The 22,614-nt window shown below is 37.2% G+C and overlaps 5 pseudogenes; all 5 read right to left on the minus strand.

The window, feature by feature from the left end:
* Positions 1-1,928: 1,928 nt before the first annotated feature.
* On the minus strand, positions 1,929-2,740 carry LOC148924037 (sm-like protein LSM1B; annotated as a pseudogene).
* A 3,333-nt stretch (positions 2,741-6,073) lies between these two features.
* LOC148924038 (sm-like protein LSM1B) lies at positions 6,074-6,888 on the minus strand (annotated as a pseudogene).
* A 3,333-nt stretch (positions 6,889-10,221) lies between these two features.
* LOC148924039 (sm-like protein LSM1B) lies at positions 10,222-11,036 on the minus strand (annotated as a pseudogene).
* Positions 11,037-14,369: 3,333 nt separating this feature from the next.
* On the minus strand, positions 14,370-18,424 carry LOC148924040 (sm-like protein LSM1B; annotated as a pseudogene).
* Positions 18,425-18,517: 93 nt separating this feature from the next.
* LOC148924041 (sm-like protein LSM1B) lies at positions 18,518-22,572 on the minus strand (annotated as a pseudogene).
* Positions 22,573-22,614: the final 42 nt, after the last annotated feature.

Genomic DNA, 22,614 nt, shown 5'->3' on the forward strand with positions numbered 1-22,614 from the left:
TAGCTAGCTATCTTGACAGTGAGTTTCTTCTTTCGCTTTTGTTTTTCAGAAAAAATAATTTAATTTGGAATTTGATGGTTTGAATGTTGTGTGATTTATGGGTTTATTGTGTTTTAATTCGAGTGAAATTGTGACTTGTTGAAATCTGAATTTGGATTTATTTTTGTATCGGTTGAGCTCTTGAATTTTCTGTTTTGTAATGGAATTGTTGAGGAGATTCTCTGTAGCATTATTCTATGAAATTTGAGTGGTAAATAGTGTGTGAAATTTTGGAAGATATATGATACGAGTGCCCCTTTAGTCCAGGTGGAGCAACGGCGTGAGACTATTGAAGATACAGAGGTTGAGGAGCTGCCGGGGCCAGAGCTGAGTTGTGAGACGGTGGAACGCGGAAGGCCCTCGCCGAAAGAGACGAACAAGAAGCCGAGAAGGAGAACAAGGCCACCATTAGATTTGGCGACTTCGTCTCCAAATAAGGCGTGGGGAGTTTTTTATTATTTCAGTTATATTTATGTTTTGCTTTAGTTATTTTTATTATTATGTTTTGAACAATTGGGTCGAGCAAATTATAGGCTCCGTACCGGGTTTTCTTTGTTGGTTCTTTCTCGGGCCGTAAAGTCGAACCAACCCTAGGGTCCTTAGAATATAAATAGGCGCTGAATTCATCAATAAAGAGGATCGAAATTCGCCTACTTTATCTTCTCTTAATTCTCTGTTTTCTTCAACCCTAAGCGGTCGTCGGGAATATGCCTCCCGTGACTTCTTCAATCTCTTTTCCGATCTACGTTGAGAGGAATACTCTTAACAATATATGAGACTGATTTGCATCAATGTAGTTTATCTCTGAATTTAAAGTTGTAGATTGTGTATGTAAATATAGTGGCATTATTTTCCACAGGTTAAGAGGTGATTGGTCGGGAAGAATTGTTACGAATATTGCTGTCAACGAATGGTTTCTTGGGTAATTTGGCCCGTGTGAATGTAGTTACTAGAGTTTAGCGGAATTGTTTGGTGGACGAGAACTTGAAATATGCAATGCCTCAAGCCTAAAGATAGTAGTGCTAGTTCTTTCGAATGTATAGAGAAGGCAGTTTGATATCGTTCTCTAACAATTTAGACCGGTTAAGGACAAGACACACTCTGAGTCTGAGTTTCTGTCCCAAAAATTCTCTGTTTTTATGTTTATACGCAATTACAAATTTACAATGTTTGATTTTATATTTTCTAAGACTGAAGTCTGAGATTTTACTCTGTCATAGGTTCGAAAACTTGTGAGTTTTGTGACGGGTTTTTTTAAAGCTAAAAACAACTAACAAGCGTCAAGATGTGCCTTTCTAATCTTTTCACTTACCAAATTGTAAAAATCATAGATCAGTTTGTATATGCCATATTACACATTTATTTCATTTTCATAACAGTCCTTGTAATATAGTCCGATGATTCATGATTTGTTATCTAGTTCTAGTTTGAATACAGAAATCCTTATCTGTCTAATGTAAAATACATTGTATTTGTATAATGTCACGCTTGTTTAGATTAATATAACCTTTTGACTTGAAATTTTTCTTTCCACAGAGAAGCTTCTTGTCTTACTTCGGGGCGGGCTGGAAGCTATTAGGGATCCATCGCTCCTTTGACCAGTTTGGTACGGCTGTGAATTCACCATAGAATTATTTGTTGCTAATGCTGTCCTAGAGGGTGCGTGTGAGCGTGTTATTGTAGGCGAGCTTTATTGCGATATACACCTGGGTCTGTACATAATCCGTGGAGAAAATGTCGTCTTGATTGGTGAGCTGGTACGTGCGTTTAAACTCTGCAGAAATTGCTTTCTCCATTTCCCAGTTCCCAGTGTATTTTACCTTACGCGATCATGGTTTGTTAGGAATTGAACAAGGATGAGCTTCGAATGAACTGGATTGCCGAAAAAATCAATCCATGTCAAGAAAGTCCATCCTTTTTATCATCATACCCTTGTGCTCCGAAGCCTCCCTTTCTGCCTTCTGCGCCTGCACAAAGAGGGATGTTAACTAAACGAGACGTCAGTAGATATCATGACTGAAGCTTTACCCTCTTTTTCTCAACTGATGAAACGCGGGTCATGTGAGATGGAAGCTCATCCTTGTTCAATTCCTAACCAACCATGATCGCGTAAGACAAAAGACAACGGGAAAATGGGAGATGGAGAAAGTAATTTCTGCAGAGTTTAAACGCACGTACCAGCTCACCAATCAAGACGACATTTTCTCCATGGATTATGTAGACCCAGGGGTATATCGCAATATAGTTCGCCTACAATAACACGCTCACACGCACCCTCTAGGACAACATTAGCTACAAATGAGATATCAAGATTTGTTAGAGACGTTGCGGGCAGATTCTATGGTGAATTCACAGCCGTACCAAACTGGTCAAAGCGAAGGATCCCTAATAGCTTCCGGCCATCTCGAAGTAATACAAGAAGTTTCTCTGTGGAAAGAAAAATTTCGAGTCAAAAGGTAAGATTAATCTAAACGAGCATGACATTATACAAATACAATGTATTTCACATTAGACAGATTATATAGCTAAGGGTTTTTACAACTTGGTAAGTGAAGATTAGAAAGGCACAGCTTGTTAGTTGTTTTTAGCTATAAAAAACCCGTCACAGACTCACAATTTTCGAACTTATGACAGAGCAAAATCACAGACTTGCCTTTTCAATCTCATTATATTCCGTCTTAGAAAATATTACATCAAACATTGTACATTTGTAATTGCATATAGGCATAAAAACAGAGAGTCTTTGGGACAGAAACGCAGAATCAGAGTGTTCCTTGTGAAATAATCACCATTGGAAATAGGTTGGGACATTGTAATTGCTACACAACATTCCAAGCACTATATTTATACAGAATAATTTTTTTGATAACAATACATAAAGAAAAAGTATATGTATATTTAAAGAGAATCGATAATGGTTCCCCATTTTCCCCTTGGGGACTCAAAGCCGATGCTCTTCATCGTCACAAAAAATTCTGGTCTACAGTTAAACGTATTACATAATTAAAACTAAACTCAATTTTTAGGGGCAAAAACTAAAGGGGCGGACGCAGAAAAAAAAGTTAGATAATTATTTTTAAAAATTTAACTGTTCATAGTGAAGGTAAATGTTTGTGTTGTATTTACTGTTTGTTTTGTTATATTATATTACTGTCTATATTAATATATGACAATTGATTCTGTTTGTTTTGTTATATTATATTACTGTCTATATTAATATATGACAATTGATTTAGAAGATGCTGATATATGACAAATGATTTAGAAGATGCTGATGTGCAAAAACTAAGAAACGTCTAATTTTTCTAACTTTAACTTGTGAAAAATGATACAACTCACTTATATTTATAGTCACACCTAACTTATTCTAGAAACTTTCTATTTCATTCTAGATATCTTTAAATAATATCTATATTCAAGAAAATTCTATCTCTAGCCTAGTGTTGAAGAATTCTCTAGATTTTTATATAGAAAAGTCTAGATATTTAGAATATAAAAGATTAAGTAAAGAATTCTAGAATGGGTTAGGAATGCCTATAAATATGAGAGAGTTGTATCATTTTGCTAACTTGAGAAAGTTTGAGAATAAAGTGTTCATTAGTTTTCCCAAGTCACCTATGTTAAAAAAGGTGCAATCAATTACTCCATCTACGCCTTCACTACTCTGCTGAGGGTTTCCAATTCGAAGAGGGTTTATAAAAGGGTTGGGAATCCCTATTCCAAGAGGGTTTATAAAAGGGTTGGGAAGGGTCGTAAATTACGCCATCAGCTGCATCATCGGCTATCGAAGATGCTTGCGTACGAGCACTCTGGTCAGACGTCGGGTGCTGGACGATGCTGAGTATTACGGCTGAGGCAACTCGTGCATCGTCCAGTGGTAATACTCATGCATCGTCCAGTGCCCGACATCTGCCTCGTACGCGAGCATCTTCGATTGGCCGATGATGCATCCGGTTTTGGCGTGCAATTGTGTCACTTGGCCAATGCGATTTATTTTGTTGGAATTCTTGGGTTTTTTCGGTGGTTTCTTTTGTTAATACCGAAAAGACTCGAGCTTTCATCAATATCGTGGGCTGACCTTGAAGATGTCTATCTCTCGACTTCCCTAGCTAGCTATCTTGACAGTGAGTTTCTTCTTTCGCTTTTGTTTTTCAGAAAAAATAATTTAATTTGGAATTTGATGGTTTGAATGTTGTGTGATTTATGGGTTTATTGTGTTTTAATTCGAGTGAAATTGTGACTTGTTGAAATCTGAATTTGGATTTATTTTTGTATCGGTTGAGCTCTTGAATTTTCTGTTTTGTAATGGAATTGTTGAGGAGATTCTCTGTAGCATTATTCTATGAAATTTGAGTGGTAAATAGTGTGTGAAATTTTGGAAGATATATGATACGAGTGCCCCTTTAGTCCAGGTGGAGCAGCGGCGTGAGACTATTGGAGATACAGAGGTTGAGGAGCTGCCGGGGCCAGAGCTGAGTTGTGAGACGGTGGAACGCGGAAGGCCCTCGCCGAAAGAGACGAACAAGAAGCCGAGAAGGAGAACAAGGCCACCATTAGATTTGGCGACTTCGTCTCCAAATAAGGCGTGGGGAGTTTTTTATTATTTCAGTTATATTTATGTTTTGCTTTAGTTATTTTTATTATTATGTTTTGAACAATTGGGTCGAGCAAATTATAGGCTCCGTACCGGGTTTTCTTTGTTGGTTCTTTCTCGGGCCGTAAAGTCGAACCAACCCTAGGGTCCTTAGAATATAAATAGGCGCTGAATTCATCAATAAAGAGGATCGAAATTCGCCTACTTTATCTTCTCTTAATTCTCTGTTTTCTTCAACCCTAAGCGGTCGTCGGGAATATGCCTCCCGTGACTTCTTCAATCTCTTTTCCGATCTACGTTGAGAGGAATACTCTTAACAATATATGAGACTGATTTGCATCAATGTAGTTTATCTCTGAATTTAAAGTTGTAGATTGTGTAAGTAAATATAGTGGCATTATTTTCCACAGTTTAAGAGGTGATTGGTCGGGAAGAATTGTTACGAATATTGCTGTCAACGAATGGTTTCTTGGGTAATTTGGCCCGTGTGAATGTAGTTACTAGAGTTTAGCGGAATTGTTTGGTGGACGAGAACTTGAAATATGCAATGCCTCAAGCCTAAAGATAGTAGTGCTAGTTCTTTCGAATGTATAGAGAAGGCAGTTTGATATCGTTCTCTAACAATTTAGACCGGTTAAGGACAAGACACACTCTGAGTCTGAGTTTCTTTCCCAAAAATTCTCTGTTTTTATGTTTATACGCAATTACAAATTTACAATGTTTGATTTTATATTTTCTAAGACTGAAGTCTGAGATTTTACTCTGTCATAGGTTCGAAAACTTGTGAGTTTTGTGACGGTTTTTTTTAAAGCTAAAAACAACTAACAAGCGTCAAGCTGTGCCTTTCTAATCTTTTCACTTACCAAATTGTAAAAATCATAGATCAGTTTGTATATGCCATATTACACATTTATTTCATTTTCATAACAGTCCTTGTAATATAGTCCGATGATTCATGATTTGTTATCTAGTTCTAGTTTGAATACAGAAATCCTTATCTGTCTAATGTAAAATACATTGTATTTGTATAATGTCACGCTTGTTTAGATTAATATAACCTTTTGACTTGAAATTTTTCTTTCCACAGAGAAGCTTCTTGTCTTACTTCGGGGCGGGCTGGAAGCTATTAGGGATCCATCGCTCCTTTGACCAGTTTGGTACGGCTGTGAATTCACCATAGAATTATTTGTTGCTAATGCTGTCCTAGAGGGTGCGTGTGAGCGTGTTATTGTAGGCGAGCTTTATTGCGATATACACCTGGGTCTGTACATAATCCGTGGAGAAAATGTCGTCTTGATTGGTGAGCTGGTACGTGCGTTTAAACTCTGCAGAAATTGCTTTCTCCATTTCCCAGTTCCCAGTGTATTTTACCTTACGCGATCATGGTTTGTTAGGAATTGAACAAGGATGAGCTTCGAATGAACTGGATTGCCGAAAAAATCAATCCATGTCAAGAAAGTCCATCCTTTTTATCATCATACCCTTGTGCTCCGAAGCCTCCCTTTCTGCCTTCTGCGCCTGCACAAAGAGGGATGTTAACTAAACGAGACGTCAGTAGATATCATGACTGAAGCTTTACCCTCTTTTTCTCAACTGATGAAACGCGGGTCATGTGAGATGGAAGCTCATCCTTGTTCAATTCCTAACCAACCATGATCGCGTAAGACAAAAGACAACGGGAAAATGGGAGATGGAGAAAGTAATTTCTGCAGAGTTTAAACGCACGTACCAGCTCACCAATCAAGACGACATTTTCTCCATGGATTATGTAGACCCAGGGGTATATCGCAATATAGTTCGCCTACAATAACACGCTCACACGCACCCTCTAGGACAACATTAGCTACAAATGAGATATCAAGATTTGTTAGAGACGTTGCGGGCAGATTCTATGGTGAATTCACAGCCGTACCAAACTGGTCAAAGGAGCGAAGGATCCCTAATAGCTTCCGGCCATCTCGAAGTAATACAAGAAGTTTCTCTGTGGAAAGAAAAATTTCGAGTCAAAAGGTAAGATTAATCTAAACGAGCATGACATTATACAAATACAATGTATTTCACATTAGACAGATTATATAGCTAAGGGTTTTTACAACTTGGTAAGTGAAGATTAGAAAGGCACAGCTTGTTAGTTGTTTTTAGCTATAAAAAACCCGTCACAGACTCACAATTTTCGAACTTATGACAGAGCAAAATCACAGACTTGCCTTTTCAATCTCATTATATTCCGTCTTAGAAAATATTACATCAAACATTGTACATTTGTAATTGCATATAGGCATAAAAACAGAGAGTCTTTGGGACAGAAACGCAGAATCAGAGTGTTCCTTGTGAAATAATCACCATTGGAAATAGGTTGGGACATTGTAATTGCTACACAACATTCCAAGCACTATATTTATACAGAATAATTTTTTTGATAACAATACATAAAGAAAAAGTATATGTATATTTAAAGAGAATCGATAATGGTTCCCCATTTTTCCCTTGGGGACTCAAAGCCGATGCTCTTCATCGTCACAAAAAATTCTGGTCTACAGTTAAACGTATTACATAATTAAAACTAAACTCAATTGTCAGGGGCAAAAACTAAAGGGGCGGACGCAGAAAAAAAAGTTAGATAATTATTTTTAAAAATTTAACTGTTCATAGTGAAGGTAAATGTTTGTGTTGTATTTACTGTTTGTTTTGTTATATTATATTACTGTCTATATTAATATATGACAATTGATTCTGTTTGTTTTGTTATATTATATTACTGTCTATATTAATATATGACAATTGATTTAGAAGATGCTGATATATGACAAATGATTTAGAAGATGCTGATGTGCAAAAACTAAGAAACGTCTAATTTTTCTAACTTTAACTTGTGAAAAATGATACAACTCACTTATATTTATAGTCACACCTAACTTATTCTAGAAACTTTCTATTTCATTCTAGATATCTTTAAATAATATCTATATTCAAGAAAATTCTATCTCTAGCCTAGTGTTGAAGAATTCTCTAGATTTTTATATAGAAAAGTCTAGATATTTAGAATATAAAAGATTAAGTAAAGAATTCTAGAATGGGTTAGGAATGCCTATAAATATGAGAGAGTTGTATCATTTTGCTAACTTGAGAAAGTTTGAGAATAAAGTGTTCATTAGTTTTCCCAAGTCACCTATGTTAAAAAAGGTGCAATCAATTACTCCATCTACGCCTTCACTACTCTGCTGAGGGTTTCCAATTCGAAGAGGGTTTATAAAAAGGGTTGGGAATCCCTATTCCAAGAGGGTTTATAAAAGGGTTGGGAAGGGTCGTAAATTACGCCATCAGCTGCATCATCGGCTATCGAAGATGCTTGCGTACGAGCACTCTGGTCAGACGTCGGGTGCTGGACGATGCTGAGTATTACGGCTGAGGCAACTCGTGCATCGTCCAGTGGTAATACTCATGCATCGTCCAGTGCCCGACATCTGCCTCGTACGCGAGCATCTTCGATTGGCCGATGATGCATCCGGTTTTGGCGTGCAATTGTGTCACTTGGCCAATGCGATTTATTTTGTCGGAATTCTTGGGTTTTTTCGGTGGTTTCTTTTGTTAATACCGAAAAGACTCGAGCTTTCATCAATATCGTGGGCTGACCTTGAAGATGTCTATCTCACGACTTCCCTAGCTAGCTATCTTGACAGTGAGTTTCTTCTTTTGCTTTTGTTTTTCAGAAAAAATAATTTAATTTGGAATTTGATGGTTTGAATGTTGTGTGATTTATGGGTTTATTGCGTTTTAATTCGAGTGAAATTGTGACTTGTTGAAATCTGAATTTGGATTTATTTTTGTATCGGTTGAGCTCTTGAATTTTCTGTTTTGTAATGGAATTGTTGAGGAGATTCTCTGTAGCATTATTCTATGAAATTTGAGTGGTAAATAGTGTGTGAAATTTTGGAAGATATATGATACGAGTGCCCCTTTAGTCCAGGTGGAGCAGCGGCGTGAGACTATTGAAGATACAGAGGTTGAGGAGCTGCCGGGGCCAGAGCTGAGTTGTGAGACGGTGGAACGCGGAAGGCCCTCGCCGAAAGAGACGAACAAGAAGCCGAGAAGGAGAACAAGGCCACCATTAGATTTGGCGACTTCGTCTCCAAATAAGGCGTGGGGAGTTTTTTATTATTTCAGTTATATTTATGTTTTGCTTTAGTTATTTTTATTATTATGTTTTGAACAATTGGGTCGAGCAAATTATAGGCTCCGTTCCGGGTTTTCTTTGTTGGTTCTTTCTCGGGCCGTAAAGTCGAACCAACCCTAGGGTCCTTAGAATATAAATAGGCGCTGAATTCATCAATAAAGAGGATCGAAATTCGCCTACTTTATCTTCTCTTAATTCTCTGTTTTCATCAACCCTAAGCGGTCGTCGGGAATATGCCTCCCGTGACTTCTTCAATCTCTTTTCCGATCTACGTTGAGAGGAATACTCTTAACAATATATGAGACTGATTTGCATCAATGTAGTTTATCTCTGAATTTAAAGTTGTAGATTGTGTATGTAAATATAGTGGCATTATTTTCCACAGTTTAAGAGGTGATTGGTCGGGAAGAATTGTTACGAATATTGCTGTCAACGAATGGTTTCTTGGGTAATTTGGCCCGTGTGAATGTAGTTACTAGAGTTTAGCGGAATTGTTTGGTGGACGAGAACTTGAAATATGCAATGCCTCAGGCCTAAAGATAGTAGTGCTAGTTCTTTCGAATGTATAGAGAAGGCAGTTTGATATCGTTCTCTAACAATTTAGACCGGTTAAGGACAAGACACACTCTGAGTCTGAGTTTCTTTCCCAAAAATTCTCTGTTTTTATGTTTATACGCAATTACAAATTTACAATGTTTGATTTTATATTTTCTAAACTGAAGTCTGAGATTTTACCCTGTCATAGGTTCGAAAACTTGTGAGTTTTGTGACGGGTTTTTTTAAAGCTAAAAACAACTAACAAGCGTCAAGCTGTGCCTTTCTAATCTTTTCACTTACCAAATTGTAAAAATCATAGATCAGTTTGTATATGCCATATTACACATTTATTTCATTTTCATAACAGTCCTTGTAATATAGTCCGATGATTCATGATTTGTTATCTAGTTCTAGTTTGAATACAGAAATCCTTATCTGTCTAATGTAAAATACATTGTATTTGTATAATGTCACGCTTGTTTAGATTAATATAACCTTTTGACTTGAAATTTTTCTTTCCACAGAGAAGCTTCTTGTCTTACTTCGGGGCGGGCTGGAAGCTATTAGGGATCCATCGCTCCTTTGACCAGTTTGGTACGGCTGTGAATTCACCATAGAATTATTTGTTGCTAATGCTGTCCTAGAGGGTGCGTGTGAGCGTGTTATTGTAGGCGAGCTTTATTGCGATATACACCTGGGTCTGTACATAATCCGTGGAGAAAATGTCGTCTTGATTGGTGAGCTGGTACGTGCGTTTAAACTCTGCAGAAATTGCTTTCTCCATTTCCCAGTTCCCAGTGTATTTTACCTTACGCGATCATGGTTTGTTAGGAATTGAACAAGGATGAGCTTCGAATGAACTGGATTGCCGAAAAAATCAATCCATGTCAAGAAAGTCCATCCTTTTTATCATCATACCCTTGTGCTCCGAAGCCTCCCTTTCTGCCTTCTGCGCCTGCACAAAGAGGGATGTTAACTAAACGAGACGTCAGTAGATATCATGACTGAAGCTTTACCCTCTTTTTCTCAACTGATGAAACGCGGGTCATGTGAGATGGAAGCTCATCCTTGTTCAATTCCTAACCAACCATGATCGCGTAAGACAAAAGACAACGGGAAAATGGGAGATGGAGAAAGTAATTTCTGCAGAGTTTAAACGCACGTACCAGCTCACCAATCAAGACGACATTTTCTCCATGGATTATGTAGACCCAGGGGTATATCGCAATATAGTTCGCCTACAATAACACGCTCACACGCACCCTCTAGGACAACATTAGCTACAAATGAGATATCAAGATTTGTTAGAGACGTTGCGGGCAGATTCTATGGTGAATTCACAGCCGTACCAAACTGGTCAAAGGAGCGAAGGATCCCTAATAGCTTCCGGCCATCTCGAAGTAATACAAGAAGTTTCTCTGTGGAAAGAAAAATTTCGAGTCAAAAGGTAAGATTAATCTAAACGAGCATGACATTATACAAATACAATGTATTTCACATTAGACAGATTATATAGCTAAGGGTTTTTACAACTTGGTAAGTGAAGATTAGAAAGGCACAGCTTGTTAGTTGTTTTTAGCTATAAAAAACCCGTCACAGACTCACAATTTTCGAACTTATGACAGAGCAAAATCACAGACTTGCCTTTTCAATCTCATTATATTCCGTCTTAGAAAATATTACATCAAACATTGTACATTTGTAATTGCATATAGGCATAAAAACAGAGAGTCTTTGGGACAGAAACGCAGAATCAGAGTGTTCCTTGTGAAATAATCACCATTGGAAATAGGTTGGGACATTGTAATTGCTACACAACATTCCAAGCACTATATTTATACAGAATAATTTTTTTGATAACAATACATAAAGAAAAAGTATATGTATATTTAAAGAGAATCGATAATGGTTCCCCATTTTCCCCTTGGGGACTCAAAGCCGATGCTCTTCATCGTCACAAAAAATTCTGGTCTACAGTTAAACGTATTACATAATTAAAACTAAACTCAATTTTTAGGGGCAAAAACTAAAGGGGCGGACGCAGAAAAAAAAGTTAGATAATTATTTTTAAAAATTTAACTGTTCATAGTGAAGGTAAATGTTTGTGTTGTATTTACTGTTTGTTTTGTTATATTATATTACTGTCTATATTAATATATGACAATTGATTCTGTTTGTTTTGTTATATTATATTACTGTCTATATTAATATATGACAATTGATTTAGAAGATGCTGATATATGACAAATGATTTAGAAGATGCTGATGTGCAAAAACTAAGAAACGTCTAATTTTTCTAACTTTAACTTGTGAAAAATGATACAACTCACTTATATTTATAGTCACACCTAACTTATTCTAGAAACTTTCTATTTCATTCTAGATATCTTTAAATAATATCTATATTCAAGAAAATTCTATCTCTAGCCTAGTGTTGAAGAATTCTCTAGATTTTTATATAGAAAAGTCTAGATATTTAGAATATAAAAGATTAAGTAAAGAATTCTAGAATGGGTTAGGAATGCCTATAAATATGAGAGAGTTGTATCATTTTGCTAACTTGAGAAAGTTTGAGAATAAAGTGTTCATTAGTTTTCCCAAGTCACCTATGTTAAAAAAGGTGCAATCAATTACTCCATCTACGCCTTCACTACTCTGCTGAGGGTTTCCAATTCGAAGAGGGTTTATAAAAGGGTTGGGAATCCCTATTCCAAGAGGGTTTATAAAAGGGTTGGGAAGGGTCGTAAATTACGCCATCAGCTGCATCATCGGCTATCGAAGATGCTTGCGTACGAGCACTCTGGTCAGACGTCGGGTGCTGGACGATGCTGAGTATTACGGCTGAGGCAACTCGTGCATCGTCCAGTGGTAATACTCATGCATCGTCCAGTGCCCGACATCTGCCTCGTACGCGAGCATCTTCGATTGGCCGATGATGCATCCGGTTTTGGCGTGCAATTGTGTCACTTGGCCAATGCGATTTATTTTGTTGGAATTCTTGGGTTTTTTCGGTGGTTTCTTTTGTTAATACCGAAAAGACTCGAGCTTTCATCAATATCGTGGGCTGACCTTGAAGATGTCTATCTCTCGACTTCCCTAGCTAGCTATCTTGACAGTGAGTTTCTTCTTTCGCTTTTGTTTTTCAGAAAAAATAATTTAATTTGGAATTTGATGGTTTGAATGTTGTGTGATTTATGGGTTTATTGTGTTTTAATTCGAGTGAAATTGTGACTTGTTGAAATCTGAATTTGGATTTATTTTTGTATCGGTTGAGCTCTTGAATTTTCTGTTTTGTAATGGAATTGTTGAGGAGATTCTCTGTAGCATTATTCTATGAAATTTGAGTGGTAAATAGTGTGTGAAATTTTGGAAGATATATGATACGAGTGCCCCTTTAGTCCAGGTGGAGCAGCGGCGTGAGACTATTGGAGATACAGAGGTTGAGGAGCTGCCGGGGCCAGAGCTGAGTTGTGAGACGGTGGAACGCGGAAGGCCCTCGCCGAAAGAGACGAACAAGAAGCCGAGAAGGAGAACAAGGCCACCATTAGATTTGGCGACTTCGTCTCCAAATAAGGCGTGGGGAGTTTTTTATTATTTCAGTTATATTTATGTTTTGCTTTAGTTATTTTTATTATTATGTTTTGAACAATTGGGTCGAGCAAATTATAGGCTCCGTACCGGGTTTTCTTTGTTGGTTCTTTCTCGGGCCGTAAAGTCGAACCAACCCTAGGGTCCTTAGAATATAAATAGGCGCTGAATTCATCAATAAAGAGGATCGAAATTCGCCTACTTTATCTTCTCTTAATTCTCTGTTTTCTTCAACCCTAAGCGGTCGTCGGGAATATGCCTCCCGTGACTTCTTCAATCTCTTTTCCGATCTACGTTGAGAGGAATACTCTTAACAATATATGAGACTGATTTGCATCAATGTAGTTTATCTCTGAATTTAAAGTTGTAGATTGTGTAAGTAAATATAGTGGCATTATTTTCCACAGTTTAAGAGGTGATTGGTCGGGAAGAATTGTTACGAATATTGCTGTCAACGAATGGTTTCTTGGGTAATTTGGCCCGTGTGAATGTAGTTACTAGAGTTTAGCGGAATTGTTTGGTGGACGAGAACTTGAAATATGCAATGCCTCAAGCCTAAAGATAGTAGTGCTAGTTCTTTCGAATGTATAGAGAAGGCAGTTTGATATCGTTCTCTAACAATTTAGACCGGTTAAGGACAAGACACACTCTGAGTCTGAGTTTCTTTCCCAAAAATTCTCTGTTTTTATGTTTATACGCAATTACAAATTTACAATGTTTGATTTTATATTTTCTAAGACTGAAGTCTGAGATTTTACTCTGTCATAGGTTCGAAAACTTGTGAGTTTTGTGACGGTTTTTTTTAAAGCTAAAAACAACTAACAAGCGTCAAGCTGTGCCTTTCTAATCTTTTCACTTACCAAATTGTAAAAATCATAGATCAGTTTGTATATGCCATATTACACATTTATTTCATTTTCATAACAGTCCTTGTAATATAGTCCGATGATTCATGATTTGTTATCTAGTTCTAGTTTGAATACAGAAATCCTTATCTGTCTAATGTAAAATACATTGTATTTGTATAATGTCACGCTTGTTTAGATTAATATAACCTTTTGACTTGAAATTTTTCTTTCCACAGAGAAGCTTCTTGTCTTACTTCGGGGCGGGCTGGAAGCTATTAGGGATCCATCGCTCCTTTGACCAGTTTGGTACGGCTGTGAATTCACCATAGAATTATTTGTTGCTAATGCTGTCCTAGAGGGTGCGTGTGAGCGTGTTATTGTAGGCGAGCTTTATTGCGATATACACCTGGGTCTGTACATAATCCGTGGAGAAAATGTCGTCTTGATTGGTGAGCTGGTACGTGCGTTTAAACTCTGCAGAAATTGCTTTCTCCATTTCCCAGTTCCCAGTGTATTTTACCTTACGCGATCATGGTTTGTTAGGAATTGAACAAGGATGAGCTTCGAATGAACTGGATTGCCGAAAAAATCAATCCATGTCAAGAAAGTCCATCCTTTTTATCATCATACCCTTGTGCTCCGAAGCCTCCCTTTCTGCCTTCTGCGCCTGCACAAAGAGGGATGTTAACTAAACGAGACGTCAGTAGATATCATGACTGAAGCTTTACCCTCTTTTTCTCAACTGATGAAACGCGGGTCATGTGAGATGGAAGCTCATCCTTGTTCAATTCCTAACCAACCATGATCGCGTAAGACAAAAGACAACGGGAAAATGGGAGATGGAGAAAGTAATTTCTGCAGAGTTTAAACGCACGTACCAGCTCACCAATCAAGACGACATTTTCTCCATGGATTATGTAGACCCAGGGGTATATCGCAATATAGTTCGCCTACAATAACACGCTCACACGCACCCTCTAGGACAACATTAGCTACAAATGAGATATCAAGATTTGTTAGAGACGTTGCGGGCAGATTCTATGGTGAATTCACAGCCATACCAAACTGGTCAAAGGAGCGAAGGATCCCTAATAGCTTCCGGCCATCTCGAAGTAATACAAGAAGTTTCTCTGTGGAAAGAAAAATTTCGAGTCAAAAGGTAAGATTAATCTAAACGAGCATGACATTATACAAATACAATGTATTTCACATTAGACAGATTATATAGCTAAGGGTTTTTACAACTTGGTAAGTGAAGATTAGAAAGGCACAGCTTGTTAGTTGTTTTTAGCTATAAAAAACCCGTCACAGACTCACAATTTTCGAACTTATGACAGAGCAAAATCACAGACTTGCCTTTTCAATCTCATTATATTCCGTCTTAGAAAATATTACATCAAACATTGTACATTTGTAATTGCATATAGGCATAAAAACAGAGAGTCTTTGGGACAGAAACGCAGAATCAGAGTGTTCCTTGTGAAATAATCACCATTGGAAATAGGTTGGGACATTGTAATTGCTACACAACATTCCAAGCACTATATTTATACAGAATAATTTTTTTGATAACAATACATAAAGAAAAAGTATATGTATATTTAAAGAGAATCGATAATGGTTCCCCATTTTCCCCTTGGGGACTCAAAGCCGATGCTCTTCATCGTCACAAAAAATTCTGGTCTACAGTTAAACGTATTACATAATTAAAACTAAACTCAATTTTTAGGGGCAAAAACTAAAGGGGCGGACGCAGAAAAAAAAGTTAGATAATTATTTTTAAAAATTTAACTGTTCATAGTGAAGGTAAATGTTTGTGTTGTATTTACTGTTTGTTTTGTTATATTATATTACTGTCTATATTAATATATGACAATTGATTCTGTTTGTTTTGTTATATTATATTACTGTCTATATTAATATATGACAATTGATTTAGAAGATGCTGATATATGACAAATGATTTAGAAGATGCTGATGTGCAAAAACTAAGAAACGTCTAATTTTTCTAACTTTAACTTGTGAAAAATGATACAACTCACTTATATTTATAGTCACACCTAACTTATTCTAGAAACTTTCTATTTCATTCTAGATATCTTTAAATAATATCTATATTCAAGAAAATTCTATCTCTAGCCTAGTGTTGAAGAATTCTCTAGATTTTTATATAGAAAAGTCTAGATATTTAGAATATAAAAGATTAAGTAAAGAATTCTAGAATGGGTTAGGAATGCCTATAAATATGAGAGAGTTGTATCATTTTGCTAACTTGAGAAAGTTTGAGAATAAAGTGTTCATTAGTTTTCCCAAGTCACCTATGTTAAAAAAGGTGCAATCAATTACTCCATCTACGCCTTCACTACTCTGCTGAGGGTTTCCAATTCGAAGAGGGTTTATAAAAGGGTTGGGAATCCCTATTCAAAGAGGGTTTATAAAAGGGTTGGGAAGGGTCGTAAATTACGCCATCAGCTGCATCATCGGCTATCGAAGATGCTTGCGTACGAGCACTCTGGTCAGACGTCGGGTGTTGGACGATGCTGAGTATTACGGCTGAGGCAACTCGTGCATCGTCCAGTGGTAATACTCATGCATCGTCCAGTGCCCGACATCTGCCTCGTACGCGAGCATCTTCGATTGGCCGATGATGCATCCGGTTTTGGCGTGCAATTGTGTCACTTGGCCAATGCGATTTATTTTGTCGGAATTCTTGGGTTTTTTCGGTGGTTTCTTTTGTTAATACCGAAAAGACTCGAGCTTTCATCAATATCGTGGGCTGACCTTGAAGATGTCTATCTCACGACTTCCCTAGCTAGCTATCTTGACAGTGAGTTTCTTCTTTTGCTTTTGTTTTTCAGAAAAAATAATTTAATTTGGAATTTGATGGTTTGAATGTTGTGTGATTTATGGGTTTATTGTGTTTTAATTCGAGTGAAATTGTGACTTGTTGAAATCTGAATTTGGATTTATTTTTGTATCGGTTGAGCTCTTGAATTTTCTGTTTTGTAATGGAATTGTTGAGGAGATTCTCTGTAGCATTATTCTATGAAATTTGAGTGGTAAATAGTGTGTGAAATTTTGGAAGATATATGATACGAGTGCCCCTTTAGTCCAGGTGGAGCAGCGGCGTGAGACTATTGAAGATACAGAGGTTGAGGAGCTGCCGGGGCCAGAGCTGAGTTGTGAGACGGTGGAACGCGGAAGGCCCTCGCCGAAAGAGACGAACAAGAAGCCGAGAAGGAGAACAAGGCCACCATTAGATTTGGCGACTTCGTCTCCAAATAAGGCGTGGGGAGTTTTTTATTATTTCAGTTATATTTATGTTTTGCTTTAGTTATTTTTATTATTATGTTTTGAACAATTGGGTCGAGCAAATTATAGGCTCCGTACCGGGTTTTCTTTGTTGGTTCTTTCTCGGGCCGTAAAGTCGAACCAACCCTAGGGTCCTTAGAATATAAATAGGCGCTGAATTCATCAATAAAGAGGATCGAAATTCGCCTACTTTATCTTCTCTTAATTCTCTGTTTTCTTCAACCCTAAGCGGTCGTCGGGAATATGCCTCCCGTGACTTCTTCAATCTCTTTTCCGATCTACGTTGAGAGGAATACTCTTAACAATATATGAGACTGATTTGCATCAATGTAGTTTATCTCTGAATTTAAAGTTGTAGATTGTGTATGTAAATATAGTGGCATTATTTTCCACAGGTTAAGAGGTGATTGGTCGGGAAGAATTGTTACGAATATTGCTGTCAACGAATGGTTTCTTGGGTAATTTGGCCCGTGTGAATGTAGTTACTAGAGTTTAGCGGAATTGTTTGGTGGACGAGAACTTGAAATATGCAATGCCTCAAGCCTAAAGATAGTAGTGCTAGTTCTTTCGAATGTATAGAGAAGGCAGTTTGATATCGTTCTCTAACAATTTAGACCGGTTAAGGACAAGACACACTCTGAGTCTGAGTTTCTTTCCCAAAAATTCTCTGTTTTTATGTTTATACGCAATTACAAATTTACAATGTTTGATTTTATATTTTCTAAGACTGAAGTCTGAGATTTTACTCTGTCATAGGTTCGAAAACTTGTGAGTTTTGTGACGGGTTTTTTTAAAGCTAAAAACAACTAACAAGCGTCAAGATGTGCCTTTCTAATCTTTTCACTTACCAAATTGTAAAAATCATAGATCAGTTTGTATATGCCATATTACACATTTATTTCATTTTCATAACAGTCCTTGTAATATAGTCCGATGATTCATGATTTGTTATCTAGTTCTAGTTTGAATACAGAAATCCTTATCTGTCTAATGTAAAATACATTGTATTTGTATAATGTCACGCTTGTTTAGATTAATATAACCTTTTGACTTGAAATTTTTCTTTCCACAGAGAAGCTTCTTGTCTTACTTCGGGGCGGGCTGGAAGCTATTAGGGATCCATCGCTCCTTTGACCAGTTTGGTACGGCTGTGAATTCACCATAGAATTATTTGTTGCTAATGCTGTCCTAGAGGGTGCGTGTGAGCGTGTTATTGTAGGCGAGCTTTATTGCGATATACACCTGGGTCTGTACATAATCCGTGGAGAAAATGTCGTCATGATTGGTGAGCTGGTACGTGCGTTTAAACTCTGCAGAAATTGCTTTCTCCATTTCCCAGTTCCCAGTGTATTTTACCTTACGCGATCATGGTTTGTTAGGAATTGAACAAGGATGAGCTTCGAATGAACTGGATTGCCGAAAAAATCAATCCATGTCAAGAAAGTCCATCCTTTTTATCATCATACCCTTGTGCTCCGAAGCCTCCCTTTCTGCCTTCTGCGCCTGCACAAAGAGGGATGTTAACTAAACGAGACGTCAGTAGATATCATGACTGAAGCTTTACCCTCTTTTTCTCAACTGATGAAACGCGGGTCATGTGAGATGGAAGCTCATCCTTGTTCAATTCCTAACCAACCATGATCGCGTAAGACAAAAGACAACGGGAAAATGGGAGATGGAGAAAGTAATTTCTGCAGAGTTTAAACGCACGTACCAGCTCACCAATCAAGACGACATTTTCTCCATGGATTATGTAGACCCAGGGGTATATCGCAATATAGTTCGCCTACAATAACACGCTCACACGCACCCTCTAGGACAACATTAGCTACAAATGAGATATCAAGATTTGTTAGAGACGTTGCGGGCAGATTCTATGGTGAATTCACAGCCGTACCAAACTGGTCAAAGGAGCGAAGGATCCCTAATAGCTTCCGGCCATCTCGAAGTAATACAAGAAGTTTCTCTGTGGAAAGAAAAATTTCGAGTCAAAAGGTAAGATTAATCTAAACGAGCATGACATTATACAAATACAATGTATTTCACATTAGACAGATTATATAGCTAAGGGTTTTTACAACTTGGTAAGTGAAGATTAGAAAGGCACAGCTTGTTAGTTGTTTTTAGCTATAAAAAACCCGTCACAGACTCACAATTTTCGAACTTATGACAGAGCAAAATCACAGACTTGCCTTTTCAATCTCATTATATTCCGTCTTAGAAAATATTACATCAAACATTGTACATTTGTAATTGCATATAGGCATAAAAACAGAGAGTCTTTGGGACAGAAACGCAGAATCAGAGTGTTCCTTGTGAAATAATCACCATTGGAAATAGGTTGGGACATTGTAATTGCTACACAACATTCCAAGCACTATATTTATACAGAATAATTTTTTTGATAACAATACATAAAGAAAAAGTATATGTATATTTAAAGAGAATCGATAATGGTTCCCCATTTTCCCCTTGGGGACTCAAAGCCGATGCTCTTCATCGTCACAAAAAATTCTGGTCTACAGTTAAACGTATTACATAATTAAAACTAAACTCAATTTTTAGGGGCAAAAACTAAAGGGGCGGACGCAGAAAAAAAAGTTAGATAATTATTTTTAAAAATTTAACTGTTCATAGTGAAGGTAAATGTTTGTGTTGTATTTACTGTTTGTTTTGTTATATTATATTACTGTCTATATTAATATATGACAATTGATTCTGTTTGTTTTGTTATATTATATTACTGTCTATATTAATATATGACAATTGATTTAGAAGATGCTGATATATGACAAATGATTTAGAAGATGCTGATGTGCAAAAACTAAGAAACGTCTAATTTTTCTAACTTTAACTTGTGAAAAATGATACAACTCACTTATATTTATAGTCACACCTAACTTATTCTAGAAACTTTCTATTTCATTCTAGATATCTTTAAATAATATCTATATTCAAGAAAATTCTATCTCTAGCCTAGTGTTGAAGAATTCTCTAGATTTTTATATAGAAAAGTCTAGATATTTAGAATATAAAAGATTAAGTAAAGAATTCTAGAATGGGTTAGGAATGCCTATAAATATGAGAGAGTTGTATCATTTTGCTAACTTGAGAAAGTTTGAGAATAAAGTGTTCATTAGTTTTCCCAAGTCACCTATGTTAAAAAAGGTGCAATCAATTACTCCATCTACGCCTTCACTACTCTGCTGAGGGTTTCCAATTCGAAGAGGGTTTATAAAAGGGTTGGGAATCCCTATTCCAAGAGGGTTTATAAAAGGGTTGGGAAGGGTCGTAAATTACGCCATCAGCTGCATCATCGGCTATCGAAGATGCTTGCGTACGAGCACTCTGGTCAGACGTCGGGTGCTGGACGATGCTGAGTATTACGGCTGAGGCAACTCGTGCATCGTCCAGTGGTAATACTCATGCATCGTCCAGTGCCCGACATCTGCCTCGTACGCGAGCATCTTCGATTGGCCGATGATGCATCCGGTTTTGGCGTGCAATTGTGTCACTTGGCCAATGCGATTTATTTTGTCGGAATTCTTGGGTTTTTTCGGTGGTTTCTTTTGTTAATACCGAAAAGACTCGAGCTTTCATCAATATCGTGGGCTGACCTTGAAGATGTCTATCTCACGACTTCCCTAGCTAGCTATCTTGACAGTGAGTTTCTTCTTTTGCTTTTGTTTTTCAGAAAAAATAATTTAATTTGGAATTTGATGGTTTGAATGTTGTGTGATTTATGGGTTTATTGTGTTTTAATTCGAGTGAAATTGTGACTTGTTGAAATCTGAATTTGGATTTATTTTTGTATCGGTTGAGCTCTTGAATTTTCTGTTTTGTAATGGAATTGTTGAGGAGATTCTCTGTAGCATTATTCTATGAAATTTGAGTGGTAAATAGTGTGTGAAATTTTGGAAGATATATGATACGAGTGCCCCTTTAGTCCAGGTGGAGCAGCGGCGTGAGACTATTGAAGATACAGAGGTTGAGGAGCTGCCGGGGCCAGAGCTGAGTTGTGAGACGGTGGAACGCGGAAGGCCCTCGCCGAAAGAGACGAACAAGAAGCCGAGAAGGAGAACAAGGCCACCATTAGATTTGGCGACTTCGTCTCCAAATAAGGCGTGGGGAGTTTTTTATTATTTCAGTTATATTTATGTTTTGCTTTAGTTATTTTTATTATTATGTTTTGAACAATTGGGTCGAGCAAATTATAGGCTCCGTACCGGGTTTTCTTTGTTGGTTCTTTCTCGGGCCGTAAAGTCGAACCAACCCTAGGGTCCTTAGAATATAAATAGGCGCTGAATTCATCAATAAAGAGGATCGAAATTCGCCTACTTTATCTTCTCTTAATTCTCTGTTTTCTTCAACCCTAAGCGGTCGTCGGGAATATGCCTCCCGTGACTTCTTCAATCTCTTTTCCGATCTACGTTGAGAGGAATACTCTTAACAATATATGAGACTGATTTGCATCAATGTAGTTTATCTCTGAATTTAAAGTTGTAGATTGTGTATGTAAATATAGTGGCATTATTTTCCACAGGTTAAGAGGTGATTGGTCGGGAAGAATTGTTACGAATATTGCTGTCAACGAATGGTTTCTTGGGTAATTTGGCCCGTGTGAATGTAGTTACTAGAGTTTAGCGGAATTGTTTGGTGGATGAGAACTTGAAATATGCAATGCCTCAAGCCTAAAGATAGTAGTGCTAGTTCTTTCGAATGTATAGAGAAGGCAGTTTGATATCGTTCTCTAACAATTTAGACCGGTTAAGGACAAGACACACTCTGAGTCTGAGTTTCTTTCCCAAAAATTCTCTGTTTTTATGTTTATACGCAATTACAAATTTACAATGTTTGATTTTATATTTTCTAAGACTGAAGTCTGAGATTTTACTCTGTCATAGGTTCGAAAACTTGTGAGTTTTGTGACGGGTTTTTTTAAAGCTAAAAACAACTAACAAGCGTCAAGATGTGCCTTTCTAATCTTTTCACTTACCAAATTGTAAAAATCATAGATCAGTTTGTATATGCCATATTACACATTTATTTCATTTTCATAACAGTCCTTGTAATATAGTCCGATGATTCATGATTTGTTATCTAGTTCTAGTTTGAATACAGAAATCCTTATCTGTCTAATGTAAAATACATTGTATTTGTATAATGTCACGCTTGTTTAGATTAATATAACCTTTTGACTTGAAATTTTTCTTTCCACAGAGAAGCTTCTTGTCTTACTTCGGGGCGGGCTGGAAGCTATTAGGGATCCATCGCTCCTTTGACCAGTTTGGTACGGCTGTGAATTCACCATAGAATTATTTGTTGCTAATGCTGTCCTAGAGGGTGCGTGTGAGCGTGTTATTGTAGGCGAGCTTTATTGCGATATACACCTGGGTCTGTACATAATCCGTGGAGAAAATGTCGTCATGATTGGTGAGCTGGTACGTGCGTTTAAACTCTGCAGAAATTGCTTTCTCCATTTCCCAGTTCCCAGTGTATTTTACCTTACGCGATCATGGTTT

The sequence above is a fragment of the Salvia hispanica genome, chromosome 6 (assembly GCF_029641045.1).
Source record: "Salvia hispanica isolate PSC_SH4W2 chromosome 6, Shi_PSC_v1, whole genome shotgun sequence".
Lineage (NCBI taxonomy): Eukaryota > Viridiplantae > Streptophyta > Magnoliopsida > Lamiales > Lamiaceae > Salvia > Salvia hispanica.